At 41.7% G+C, this 14466-nt stretch overlaps 1 protein-coding gene across 1 annotated transcript in view; it reads left to right on the top strand.

Moving 5' to 3' along the window:
* Positions 1 to 10911: 10911 nt before the first annotated feature.
* CASR (calcium sensing receptor) overlaps positions 10912 to 14466 on the top strand; it is a gene marked incomplete at its 3' end in the record, with an annotated part of 74075 nt that continues 70520 nt past the window's right edge. The window contains exon 1 of the mRNA XM_081138036.1: positions 10912 to 11071. The remainder of the gene's footprint in view (positions 11072 to 14466) is intronic.

Genomic DNA, 14466 nt, shown 5'->3' with positions numbered 1-14466 from the left:
GAGAATTTGATCCAGGAACAGTAATGTTCCTTCATTCTGATGCTCTTTCCAGCCGTGTTCAAACACCCCTCTTTTATCTCTACCCCTTCAGTAAGTACCTAGTGTAGACCCCCGCCTTGTATTCCTGAAGCCTTGGGGAAGGAAGGGAGAAGGGCCGTGCCCGTGTGGACTGAAGCCGGGGGACAGGGGACCAGAGCGGCACATGCTGAGAGAGAGGGTAGAGGCCAGGAAACTGGGGAGTCAGGCTGCAGTGCAGACAAACTCAGAGACAGACAGACAGACACAAGAGGAGCCCTGCAGAGGAGGGGGCAGGGAATGGGGAGACACGGATGGGATACGGGACCTTGGGGCTTATAGGGAAAGGAGCTTTCCAAGTTGTACATGTTTATTTGTTTAACACACCTGTGATCATTCATATTCATCTAGTACCCTGACTTTTTTGCAAATATAATCTCAGAAGTACCTTCTATGTTAATAATACATTATCTTCATAAATATCATTTTCAAATTGTAGTCTATTGAGCAGATTTTCCATGGATTATTTAATATATCCCTATTTAATATATCCCTATTTAAATAAATTTTAAAATTTTGCTGTTAAGGTTGATGCTATGGATATATTTATGTATAAAGGTTTTATCATAGGATAATTTCCTCATGACAAATTACCAGTAATGGAATTTACTGGATCAGATGCTATGAAATTTTCAAACTTTTGATAAATATTGGTAAATTAGGTTTTACTCCCATTAATACCAATGGGAATCCCAGTTTTTCTGTGCAAGGGAAGCCCTCTGTTAAGTCGTGCTTCTTTTCTGAAGGAAGATGTTCAGACTGACATGTATTTTTAGAGACTATGTTCTTAGATAACTGGTAGATAATGCCAAATTGCCTTCCAACTAGGCTACGCCCTTTGAACTCACACCAACAGTGTATGAAATTACTCATTTCTTTACACTGTGTGCAACCATGAGTACTATAAAACTTAAAATAACTATTTTTGGTCAATCTGATGGTCAAAGATCTTAGTATTTTAGTTTACATGTCCACGACTGCTAGAGAGGTTAAACGTCTTTTTGTATTACTAGCTACTTATATTTTTTCATCTGTAAATTACCTGTTCACATACTTTGTCCATTCTATCAGGTGGCTCATATTTTACTTAATGATTTGTAGAAGCCCTCTAAATGTGACTAAATTATATTGCCTATTATGTATAATACTTTCTCCCTGTCTTCTTTGTTTTTAATGCTTTTTATTGTACAGAAAATTTTAATTTGTGTGTAGTGAGATCCATCTCTCTTTCCCTTTCGGTAACTGTTTTTTTATCTAGCATAGGAGGGTCTTACCCATCCCAAGATTATAAAAATATACTCAGAAGTTTTATTCTAATAATTGTGTTTTTTAAATTAGCTAGTGAATCTATATGGAATTTAGTTTTATATGTATTGTGAATTGTAGTTTTATTTTATTTTTCCAAAAAAAGATGAACAATTATTCATTTATCACAAACTAAATCCATAGTTTTCTTGAACCTGGTTTCACAGTCTCTAATTATTAACTTCATAAAAGCTTTTGTTCTGCTAGAGCAAGTCACTCCTTGATATTTTTCCTGTTTTAAAATTTTATTGGTTTTTCTTGTGTATTTACATTTGTAGATGAACTTTAGAATCATCTTGAAGAAAATTAAAGCAATTTTTCATTGAGATTACACTGCATTTATATATTAATTTGGTGATAAATAATCTCGATAATAATATTATTTTTTTATGCATAAAATGGCATTACTCTCCACTTATTCATTTATTTGGACTACTTTTCTATTTCTTCTATTTTATTGACCTCTTCAAATATTATTGTCTTGTTTAAATTTTAATAATAGTTTTATTGAAATGCAATTCATATACCATAAAGTTCACCCTGTTAAAGTGTGTAATTCAGTGGTATTTGGTGCCTTTTTTTTTTAAGTTATGGTGCAGTTGTAATTCTTATTTATTGCTACTGGGAATATAAATAGGTACAGCCACTTTGGGAAACTGTTTGGCAAGATCTAGTAAAACATCGGTGTGAGAGACACATCAACTGGCTGCCTCCTGCACGCTCCCCGGCTGGGCCCAGGTATTGAGCCTGCAACCGAGGTACGTGCCCTCAGCTAGAGTCAAACCTGGCCAACACTCTCATCACTGAGCAAAGATAGTTTTACTTCTTTCTTCCCAATCTGAATGGGTTTTTTTCTTTTCCTAGCCTAACTGCCCTCACTAGAACCTCCAGAACAATGTTGAATAGAAGTAGTGAGAACAGGTCTACTTGTCTTATTTCTTATTTGAGGGAGAAAACATCCAGTCGTTCACCTTATGTGGATTTTTAAAAGATGCCCTTTTATCAGGTAGAGGAAGATCTCTCTATTCCTAGTTTGTTCAGTGTTTTTATCTTCATGAAAGGGTGCTGCACTTCGTCAAAAACTTTTCCTGCATCTATTGAGATGACCATGTGTTTTTTCCCTTTACTTTATTAATGTGCTCTATTACAATAATTGATTTTCAGATGTTAAACCAACCTTGCATCACTGGAATAAATCCCAACTGGTCATGGTACATAATTCTTTCTGTATGTTGCTACTGGATTTGGTCTGCTAGTATTTTGTTGAGGATTTTTGTTTCTACATACATAAGGGATATTGGTCTATAATTTTCTTTTCTTGTGAAGTCTATAAATGATTTTGGTAATAGAGTAATACTGGCTTCATAGAAGGAGTTGGGAAGTGTTTCCTCCTCTTCTGTGTTTGGGAAGAGTTTGTGAAGGATTGGTGTTAATTCTTTAGATGTTTGGTGCAGTCCATCTGTGAAGCCATCTGGGCCTAGATGTTTCTTTGTAGGAAGTTATTTTATTACTAATTCAATCTCTTTGCTTATTATAGGCCTATTCCAATTCTGTACTTCTTTCCGAGTGATTCTTAGTAGTTTGTGTCTTTCTAGGAACTTATTCATTTCATCTAGGTATTTAAATTTGTTGGCATAGTGTTTTTATTTATTTATTTTTTAATTTTATTTTTGTTTGAAAAACAAAAAAAGATATTATTAAACAATATTTTTTAGTATTTAGAATCAAGAGTCATATTGAGTTCACTGATACAAGTTGAACCAAACTAATATAATTTCTTTTTTTGTTTTTTACAGAATTACTGGGCATACAGTAGGGAAGGTGTTATAAAATTCCTTGAGTTTAGCCAGTCTCTCATGATAGTAATGTTACTTGGATGGTTAAATGAGACCTAGATGGTAATCTGGTCACCAAGTATTAGATTCTAAAGAGAGTTGGTATAGAGATTGGTATTTACCCAAAAGCATAAATAAGTGAAGAGCAGCAGGAACTGGACTTTAGCCCTGTCTAGGTTTGTAGGTGTTAAGTTACTTGGACCTACTTATCAAATTTTCTAGATATACAAAGGGGTTAATAATATAATTGATGACAGGATCAAGACTCAAAATGATCTCAATTAATTGGAATTCTAGATTAAAATTTAGTGGAGTCAGATACAGGTTTTGCAAGGCCTGAAGCCTATAGAATTTGGAAGCCCTTCTTTAATTAAATAATATAACATTATGAATACAAAAAATTAAAGTACAAAAGTGAATATTTACTAACATGATAAAGAAATCACCACAGCCATGGAGTTAGTTCCCTTTACTCAACTTTCACAATCTCCCTGCATTCACAGGGGCCTTAGAAATGAAGGACCTTGAAGCTGAAGCTTTTATTAGCTTCAGAGTATAACTACTTCTGACAAAAATTTTGCATTTATGTTAAAATATCTAAACTTTATTTCAGTAATACAGGCTGGGGGATATTGTTCAATGACAATCTTATTATGCATCAATATTGTGACTCAGCAAATAAGAATGTGCCAGTTCAGGCAAGTAATATTCTAAATACACTAACCCACGGGTCAGATCAGTGCCGGGAGCCCAGATTGGGAGGGAACATTGGCAAACCAGAGCTCATATAAAAGAAGCAGACAGTGTGATGAGAGTCTCTAAAACCTGCCTTGTGAAGAACTCCTGAAGGACTGAAGTGCTTGGCTTTGGGAAGGGGGTGCTGCCAGGGGATAGTGGAAGAGCCACCAGAAAGGAATAAGGAGATTTATTCCATATTGTCCTAGAGGAAGGAAGTGTGAGTTGCAAGAAGAAGATTTCAGCTCAATATATTCAACAGTATATGCGAGTCAATTTGATTCAGCAATATTTATGGTGCCTATTATGTGTTAGCAACTGTTTTGGGGCACTGGGGGTAAAGCAGTAATCAAAATGGACAAAGTCTCTATTTTCACAAAGTTTACATTTTGTGAGAGAGGTAGACACTAACATAAATATATATGTCAAGTGGTGAGGTGATGATATGTCCTAAGGAAAAAGTACAGCAAGCTATCAGCAACAAATAATTAAGAATGAAGCTTTAGCCCAGCCAGCACTGCTCAGCGATTGAGCATCGACCTAGGATCCAGGTGATCTCGGTTCGATTCCGGGTCAGGGCACATGCCTGGGTTGCGGGCTCGATCCCCAGCAGGGGGTGTGCAGGAGGCAGCAGATCAATGACTCTCTCATCACTGATGTTTCTATCTCTCTCTCCCTCGCCTTTCCTCTCTCTGAAATCAATAAAGACATATTTTTTGAAAAATAAAAAGAATGAAATTTTAAAAGGATGCAAATACAATTACATCAAAAACCTAGGAACAAATCTACCAAAATAGTGCAAGGCTGATAAACAGAAAACTATAAAATATTAGTGAGAGAAATTAAAGATGACTTAAATAAGTGGAAGGATATGCTGTGTTTGTGGACTAGAAGTCTAAATATTATAAGGATGCCAATTTCCCCCCAAAATTGACCTAGAGATTCAATGTAATCTAATAAAATAAAATAAAAATATTGGTGCCCTGGCCAGCATGGCTCAGTTGGTTGGAGCATCATCCCATGCACTGGAATGTTGTGGGTTCAATTCCCAGTCAGGGCACATACCCAGACTGTGGATTCTATCCCCAGCCAGGGCTTATTTGGGAGGCAACTGATCAATGTATCTCTCTCATATCGATATTTCTCTCTCTCCCTTCCTCCCTCTCTAAAATCAATTTTTTAAAAAATGTATTGGTGTGTGTGAGTGGGTGTGTGTTGACAAGCTGATTCTAAAAATGCATATGGTCCAAGAGAAGCCAAAATGATCTTAAAGAAGAATAATTTAGGGACCTTACTGTATCTAAGATTTCAAAACTTTAAAGCCACAATAAATCAAACAGTGTGGTATTTTGGCAAAAGAAATCACAAATAAATCAATGAGATACAATAGGGTCGAGAAACAGACTCACACATATCTGGGTACTTTAAGACTGACAAAGGTGACACACAGAACAGTAGGGAAAGATTGATCTTTTCAATAAATGGTGACAAGTCAACTGGATATTCATTGAGAAAAAAATGGACGTTGACCCAGGAGGATTATAGATCTTAATGTAAAAGGCGAACAGTAAGGCTCCTAAAAGATAACATTGGAGAATATTTTGATGACTTGGTGTAGGCAAAGATTTCTTAAGCATGACAAAAACACACTAACCATAAAGGAAAAAATAGATAAATTGAACTGCATTAAGATTTAGAACTTCTGTTCATGAAAAAGCACTCTTATGAGAGTGAAAAGTAAAACCACAGGATTAGAAAAGATTATTTTCAATATCAATAATTGACAAAGAACCTAGAATATAAACCTAGAATATTTTTTAAAAAACAAACACATATAGAAGAAGAGAGATCACCCAATTTTTTAAAACAGGTCGGGGAGGGAGACATGAAGAGATACTCCATTAAAGATAATATACAAATAGTAAATATTAAAAAAGGGACTCAACTTCACTGGTCATAAAAGAAATGCAAATTAAAACTGCAATGGGATACTACTTTATACCTACAAGAGTAATAAATATTTTTAAACAGATATCTGTAGTAACAAGGGTTGATAAGTAGATGAATAAATAAGAACTCTCACTGACTACTGGTGGAAATATAAATTGGTATAACCACTTTGGAAAATTCTTTGGCAATATCTTCTAGTGCTAACCATATGCATACATTTTAACCTAGTAATACGACTCCTGTATATTGCCCAATAGAAATGTAAACACATGTACACCAAGAAACATATAAAGAAACATTCATGGCAACATTATTCATAATAGCTCAAGACTGGAAGCAATTCAACAGTAAAATGGATCAATAAACTGATATTGTCACAAAATAGAATACTATACGGCAATGAAAAGGAAGAAATGACTGCACAATATGGTTGAATCTCACAGATTGTTGAATAAAAGAAGTTAGATATAAAAGAGTACTGAGCAACTCCACTAATTTAAACATAAGTAATCCATGATGTTGTAAGTCAGGACAGTGATAACTCTCTGGGGTTTTTATAGACTGGAATGCTGGTCAAACTGTACATATTACTAAACATATGTTATACTTCAAGTAAAGTAGTTAATTAAAACAAAAACAAATAGAAAAGATAGGCCCTATTTCAGTTTTTCAGAGTATCCTGAGTTAGAATAAAAAGATGATGGGCCACAGATCAGAGTAAGAAAACCCTACAGTGATCAAAGAGAAGACTAGGGACCCAGGAGGAAAGACAGTCAAAGAGAAATTCACTGTAGCTGAATTCCCTAAGTGTTTAAAGAACAGAGTATTTAATATTCATTTTAAATTGTTCTCGGTGCTGTGTTTGCTCTAACCTCTCTGCGACCCCATTAACACCCCCCAATTTATTGCTCTCAAACCATCAGTAAGTTTACAACACCCTAAAAAATAGTAAAGCAGGGTAAAGAAATAGTGATGAAATGGGGTGAAAAGGGGGCTATGCTACTAGGGGTTAGACATCCCAAAGGAATGCCTCTCTGAGAAGGCAACACTCAAACAGAGAGCAAAAAAAATGAGGGAGAAGCGTGTTCCGTACTAAGAAAAGCAAGTGTAAAGACTCCAGAGCAGGATATGCCGGGCACATTTAAAGACCAGCAAGGAAACCAGTGTGTGTGGAGCCAAGAAAGGTTTTAAAAGATGGCATCAGAGAAATGGCCAAGAGCTAGAGAATGCAGGCCTTTATGGGCCACGGATTTTACTGGATTTTACTCTGAGTGAGATAGAAAGTCATTACTGTCAGGGTTCTGAGCAGAGAAATGACATCATTCAAGTTGTTTGAAATGTATCGCTCCAGTTGCTGTGGGAAGAACAGACTGTAGAGAGGCAGGACCAGTTAGGAGGTTTTCTAAGAGAAAGATGATGCTGGCTTGGATGAAGCCACTACTAGCGGGGGTGGGGGAAAGAGGTAGATTCTAGATATATTTGGAAATTAGAACGAACAAGACTTGCAGGTGGGTTGGATGTGGAATGTGAAGAAAGAGAGGCATCAGGGATGCCTCAGGAAAGAACTTTCTATCCCACGGAGCTGTCTGACAATTGAATGAGCTTTCCCTAGATGCATTTATTCTAGTGGAGGCAGTTACTCCTTCAGAGGGCTCTCCTCACTCTATCTAACCTGCCAAATAAGCTCCTAAGAGCATTTCTACCCTTAGAGGCAATGGGCCCAGGTGACTTCTAAGATATCTCATGTGTCAAATACTCTGGGATTTTAAGGCAGTCAGAACACAGTTCTGTACTTCATAAATTTTTAGGCTAAATGGTTGCAAAGTAAACTTTCTATACCAAAGTAACTTTTTAACCGCTGTGTACCTTTTCCACCACACAAGCATGTTTATACTAATTAAAATGAACAGCAGGGGAAGCTGTTTTGGGGTAAGCAGACACCACGCAAAGAAACCTGGGAGTGGGAAATGCTGATGTGTGGAAGGAAGGAGGAGAAGCCCCATCCTTTCGGCCCTTGGGGATGGCTATGAATAGAGGCTACACCAGGAGAAGGGGTAAATGTAGAGTAAATGATTGAATTGTAAGCAAACACCCCAACATTTTCAAATCTCCCCAGATGCTGTCTCTTCCAAAGCAGTTACCTTGGGGGTAATCTAGTGTTCCCTGAACTATAAGGTTGTCACAGTAGTTGCTGCCATTGCTCGAAGCGCACTTGGAACTCTTCTCTGGGGTTTTTTCCTTAAAGGGAGCAATGTAACTTCAAAATCCAGTCTCTCCAATGGTCGGGTCCCTGGGAAGCTAAGCTGTCAAGAACCTCATACTGTCTTGGCTGGCAGGAACTGTAAAGCTTCTAGCCTACCTGGTGTTTGACCTCCCATGGCATCGTTAGTGACAAGCAGTCATCTAACCTCTAAGTCAAGCCCTGGAGGAAGGGAATGTGGTTAACACCCCCAAGGCAGCCCCAGCACATCTTCCCAGACAGCTCTGATTGTCAGAAAGTTCTCATTCATTTCTAACTAAAACCTGCCTCCCCATACCTCCCATTCACTGGTCATGACGGAGTGTGGGGCAAATGTCAGGCAGGCATCTCAGTACCACCTCCATTATTTTCCCATTTTTATCATGTTCAAATATCACTTGTCCTATTAGTTTTTAATATCTTTCTTTCAAATTACCCAATTTTTTTAGGTTAAGTAATTTTATCTTAAATGCAAACTTCATCACCTTGTAAGTGGAAAACCTGTAACAAATTGGAACCAAACAGCATAAGGAATAATATCCGAAGGAAGAGAAAGTGATGATATTAAATTCTACTTAGGAAGTGTTGCCTAGCAAAGGTGCTGAGCCTGAGGCAGCCTCTCTCTTTGTTGAAACAGGAGATTAGCAGATGTTGAGAGGTGTTGAGACAAAGTACCACAAAATGATACTTCTTCCTTGACATAATCATAGGCTCAAGAGAACTGGAAAGGGCACAGTTTTCACCACGTGATCTGTTATTTAACCTCACTGTCTGTGTACCACTCAAAAGCATCTCCTGTACCTCTAGCGGGGGAGGTACACATTGGGACCCAACCAGTGAAGCGGTCCAGCACCTTGGCTATGGTCAAGCTGGTCAGATTGAGGTCATGGTTCTTCCACCCTCTGGCTGCCCAATCCTATACACCTTAACCAGTGTAAACTTCAGTTTCATCTTTAAGGGGGGAGTAATATTAGCTCTTCCGGGTGATGCTTTCTTAAAGGCATTTGAACTTTATGCCCAGGTTGTAAGCTGAATATTGAAGAGTATAAATTCTGCCTAAGACTCCGACATCATTCAGCTTTGGTGCTGAATTAATTCAGCCTTGAGACACTGACCTGGCTGTGCTTGTAGCCAACTAAAATCACTAAGCTATTTTGACCTGTACTGAACTTGTGTTGCTAGGCATTTGGGCCCGAGGGAGGATTTGGCATTTATTCTTATTAACTAGACCCTCCCCGTCACTTTAAGGCAGTGCTTGAACATTTGTTCAACCCCTTCTCCTACCCTGCATTTGAGGGGAAAGAAGTCAAATGGGCAGAACTGGGCTTTGGTGAGGATGTACTTGAGACTCTAGACATGAGTCTGCATTCTTTTGAAATAAGAAAATGGAAACTTTTTGCCCAGTATCCACTATGTCTCAGGCACTTTCCTCTAACATCTCGTTTAACAACACAAGAACCTCTTAAAATAGGTGTAATCCTTATTTTACAGAGCAGCAATCTGCATTTTTAAAATTTTTAAGCACATTAACTGTACAATTTTTTGCTTTTTGGCTTAATAATTATTTTGTAAACACTTTATCCGCTTTATCATATTGCTTCATATTTTTGTCTTTTTTCCCTTTATACATAAATGCCTTCCCCTTGTTCTAAAAACATTTTGAGACACTCTCGCCTTGATGTTTATCATTTTAACGGTTGTATAATAACCCTAAGTTACCCTACCTTAATTTATTTAGCCAGTTTCCTTTTGTTGACAGTCTTGGCTTTGTTTGTTTGCTTTTTGTGGTTTTTAAAATTATTATTTTCTGTAATAAATCATCCTGTTACTAACATCTGCACAAATATTATCTTGTTCTGGAAATTTCCCCAAGAATGGAATTGCTACATCAAAGGGGATTTGGCTCTTTATGGACCAGACTAGCAAACTGCTTACCCAAAGGAGTGTGTGGTACTTGAGGGTAAAAAAGAAAAATCTGGTTTCCTACCAAGGAAATTAATTTCCCCCTTATTCATAAAATATTTGAGCGCCTGATAGGTGCTGGGCGCCATGCCAGGGGCTCGGGACCGGGGTGAGCAACGCACCCGGCCTTCTCGGAGCGCAGGGCCACGCGCTCCGTCCAGGCGCCTGCCTCTGGCGGGGGAGGACCGCGCGTCCCTCCGCGCGCGAGTGGGAGGAGGGAGCTGTTGGCGGGCACCGAGGTCTCGCAGTGTAGACAGCTCTCGACCTGAGTCTTGCAGAATGCGTAGGAGTTCAGGCACGGGATTTATCTTTATTTTACTGTGACTCTCTGGCCTTTTATCGGGAAGAAAGAAAAAAAAATTCCCATTCTTGGCCCAGAGAACGTTGGCGGAGTCCTAAGCCCCCCACGTCGTAAGCCTCCTTCCATCTCCAAGGAGGAGGGAAGGGGGTGTCTTCTACCTCCGGAGCAGGGTCCGGGGTCCGGGAACTCCCGGCGCGGCACCGCAGAGGACAGGAGAGGACCCGAGCGTGTGGCCAGCGGTCCCCAAGGACCAGACCCGACGCGGGGCCCGCGCGGGAGGGCAGACGCGCCCTCGGCGCCGCGCTCCAGCGGAGTCGGCTCAGCTGGGTCAGCGCCGGGAGACCGTGAGTGAGCCGCGCGCGGGGTTGGGGAGCCTCCCGCCGCGGGGGCTCCGAGGGAAGCGGGCCCGGCGGACGCGGACCCCGAGGGCGCAGGCGGGCGGGGAGCGGCGAGGGGCGGAGCTCCGGGGCCGGCGCCGCGGCCGCCCAGAGGGTCTGCGGGGGCTGCTGCGGCCAGACCCGAGGGCGGGCGCCTCTCCGGACCGTGACCCTGGAATCGGGAGTGGGGCCCGCGAACCGTCCTAGCGCCGCTGCGAGCCCAGCCTCGTGGACACCCACAGCCGACGGGCCGGCGCTGCCGCTGGGGAGGGAGCCCGGGCCCGGGCGCCAGGTAGGACCGAGGGCCGCGGGGAGGGCGGGCGGGGAGCGTCCCAGTGCGGGAGGGGCAGTGGCGGGTCTGGGGGCTGCGGGCTGCGGGCCAAACGGAGGGCGCAGGCCCGGGCGGCTCAGCCCTGGGAACACTGGGTGCGGGCCCTGGGGCAAGTCAAGGTGCGAGACCTAAGGCTTCCCGGGCGGCGCGGGACCCGACGGCTCAGTTACCCCGAGGGGCGGGGGGGGGGGGCCGCCTTCGAGGATGACCGGGAGCGCGCTCCTAGACGGGCTGCGGATGGTGCCCGGTGCCCGGTGCCCGTGCCCACCCTAACCGTGTGTGTGTGCGAGGGAACGGGCATTTTCCGCGGCCTCGGCGCCCACCTGCCGGGCCACGAGCCCTCGTGGCGGATCTTGGCACAGCCTCCAGCTACCTTCGGGACCTTGCCTCGGTGGCACCAAGTTAAGGGCTCAGCCCCAGGGCCTGATCACCAGCCTCCACATTCCTTGGGGGGGGGGGGTGGTACCAGATTGATGGAGTCTCTTGTTATTTTTTAAATATTTTAAAGTTATAGCTTAATAGATAACACAGACACACGGTTTGGGGAAAAAAATCAAACAATACAGAAGTGTATGGGCTGGAACAAACCTGTACTAGCATTTGTGGCTATTTACACCGCCCTTGTTTTTCCACCCATGTTCTTTCCTACTCCCCTGGTTCTGTCCCCGCCTTTGGGTTGTGTGTCCCACCTCCGGCCTAATGAAAGTACCAGAAGAAAATGACGTCACCCCCACTGCCTGCACCCCTTAACCTCCAGTGTCCCCCACTAGCGCCACCCCTGCTTTTTTCAGTCTTTCGCTGCGGTGGCCCTTGGAGAAGGGGGCCCTGTACCTAGAGGGACATTCCACTTGTTTGCCTTAACTCCCCCAGCAATTCAAGGAAAGCAGCCTTGGGGAAGGGTAGGTGCCGAGTTCTGTGCTGTTCTTTTCCTTAAACTGGACTTTCCAAGTGCAGTTTAAGTGGAGGCTGGCAGTGAGGGGAATCAATGAAGGATATTTCCTAAAATGCTCTAGATTTCCAGAAATGAATACCTTGCTAGTTCCGATTCCCGAAAGCAGAATCCCACCAGTTACACCTTTCCATTGCCCTCCCTTTTCCTCCCCAGGCCCCGCAGAGTGGCATGGGGTTTTTCCTCTGTAAGATCTCAGAGGGTGGAGGTTTTATATTGGGGGGGGGGGGCTGTAGAGGAAGAAGGAGCAGGCCAAGACCCCTGAGTGGAGAAGAATCCTGGGGCTCAGGGCTCTACCGTTCAGGAACAACCTCTGGAGAATTTTGTAAGAGACCACACGTGGCTTTCTTCTTGCCAACAATCAGCACAATCAACTCTTTTCCAAGACTTTTTCTATGCAAGGTCAAAATATTGAGAAGTAGGGAAAAAAATCAGCAAATAAACCCATTTTTATCAATATGATAAAATAGAAGTTATTTAAATTATTTTTACTGAATTAAAAGGCTTTTTAGGAGTTGTGTAGAGTATCTAAAATCACCTAATAGCTACTCCAGTCACTACATTTTCCTTTATTTTTTCACGTTGCATGACCTTGACCCGGATCCCAAACATGTCAAAATATACAGTTTGGTTAGAAGCTGCCACTTCTAAGAAGCCTTTTGGATTGGGGGATTGGGAGGGAGAAGATTAGAAAATAAGGACTTATTCTTGTGCTAGGGTACAGAAATAATGGAAAGGAATGGATTGAGTATCAGCTGGAGTCTGGTAAGGAATCGAGTACAATTAAGAGAACAGGGAAGTGAGTGAGAAGTGAAGGGATCACCATTCATTCATTCATTCAAAATGTTTATAGAGTACCTGGCCATGTGCAAGTTACTGGGGGAAAGAAAAGGTGAATAGAGCCCGGCCAGGTCCCTGATCTCCTGAAGCTTACAGATGCTTTGGGGAGGCAACCGTTAGTAAAATAACTATTGAAAATGTAATTACAAACTAAAATAAGTTCTCTAAAGGAATGAAATAACTTTCTTTGAGGGTGTACACTGACTGCACTGCAAGATCAAGGAAGGCTTTCTCAAGGAGCGTTCCCTTGAGCTGATGTTCAAAGGGAGGCAAGAATGTTGGGGACGTATATAGTTTTGAGATAGGACCAGAATGTGTCAGTTAGGAATTACATTTGGCTGCTTGGAGTCAAGAAGTCTGTCTTCCATGTGGCATCTGCCCTACAGCGTGTGTGCACATGTGTCCAGAGTTGGCATTTCTGGAATTTGGGGAAAGGATGCTTTGTTATCACAGCATCATCTATCCTGTCTTGAGTTGGTCATGGTTTTTTCCATTGCTGTTATTCCTACTTTTAAATCAAATGTTTAAATTAATAAAATATGTGCATTGTGGTTCAAGTGCAAATCATCCATATTCTCATTCCTAAAGTAGATATATATGTAACTGCCATGCCAAATTGTGTTTGTCCAGTGAGTTTATTGTTATCACTGAGTACTTTCCCAGGTGAAAGCAGGTGTGGCAGGTAGACTACCATATCATCTATCCACCCCTAAAGCTGCACATATCTCTTCAGAGCTTCATATAGTCCTTAAGTAAAGGAAAAGAAAACTAATTGCATTGATGCTGTAAGTAAAAGTAATATAAAGCTCACAGTGGGGTGCTCTGACAAGCAACATATTTTATGTGCAAATAAATATTTTCATTTATTCAATACTTTTTGCAGTAAATCTTCTAATGCCTAGCACCGTGATAGATACTATGGATAAAATGAGTTAGTAAGACACGGTCCCAGCATTTAATGAATTCATAGAAGTCTCAGAGGTGAGAGCCATACTCATCCATGTAAGGGCAGGAAAGTATTGTGGTTGCTATAATTAGGGCACAGTGATGCACAAGGAGGGGAGTGGTCAATTCCACCTAGGAAAGGAGAGGGTGAGAAAAGTTTCATGGAAGAGTTAACACTTGAGTTGAATCTTGAAAGATGAGACATTCCACAAAATAGACAAAGGGGAGAGAGCATTATAGAAGAGGGATTAGTGTGCAAAAACAAACAAACAAAAACCACAGAGGCATAAGGTCCAGGACCTTTAAGTGGCTCAAGGAGCTGAAGCATAAAGAACAAAGGAGGGCTCCTTAAGAGATAAGGCTGGAGTGGGGGCAGGCCAGGTCACAGAGAACCTGCATGCCATCATATGGATAGCATGGTGGTTAAACTATGCACTCAGAAGTCGTGTGGACCCAGGTTTGAGTCATGGCTTGGCCACTTTCTAGTCATGGAACCTTAGTCAAGTAACTTGGACTCAATATATAACGCTAATGAAGATTGTACCTCCTTCATTGAGTTGCTGCAAGAATTGAGATAAGTCATTTAGTACCTGGCACAGATTATGTACCCAGTTATTGTTGG

This window comes from Miniopterus schreibersii (assembly GCF_964146895.1).
Source record: "Miniopterus schreibersii genome assembly, chromosome: 5".
Classification (NCBI taxonomy): Eukaryota; Metazoa; Chordata; class Mammalia; order Chiroptera; family Miniopteridae; genus Miniopterus; species Miniopterus schreibersii.
Note: the sequence above shows the minus strand (reverse complement) of the source record. Positions and strands in the feature narration are given on the sequence as shown.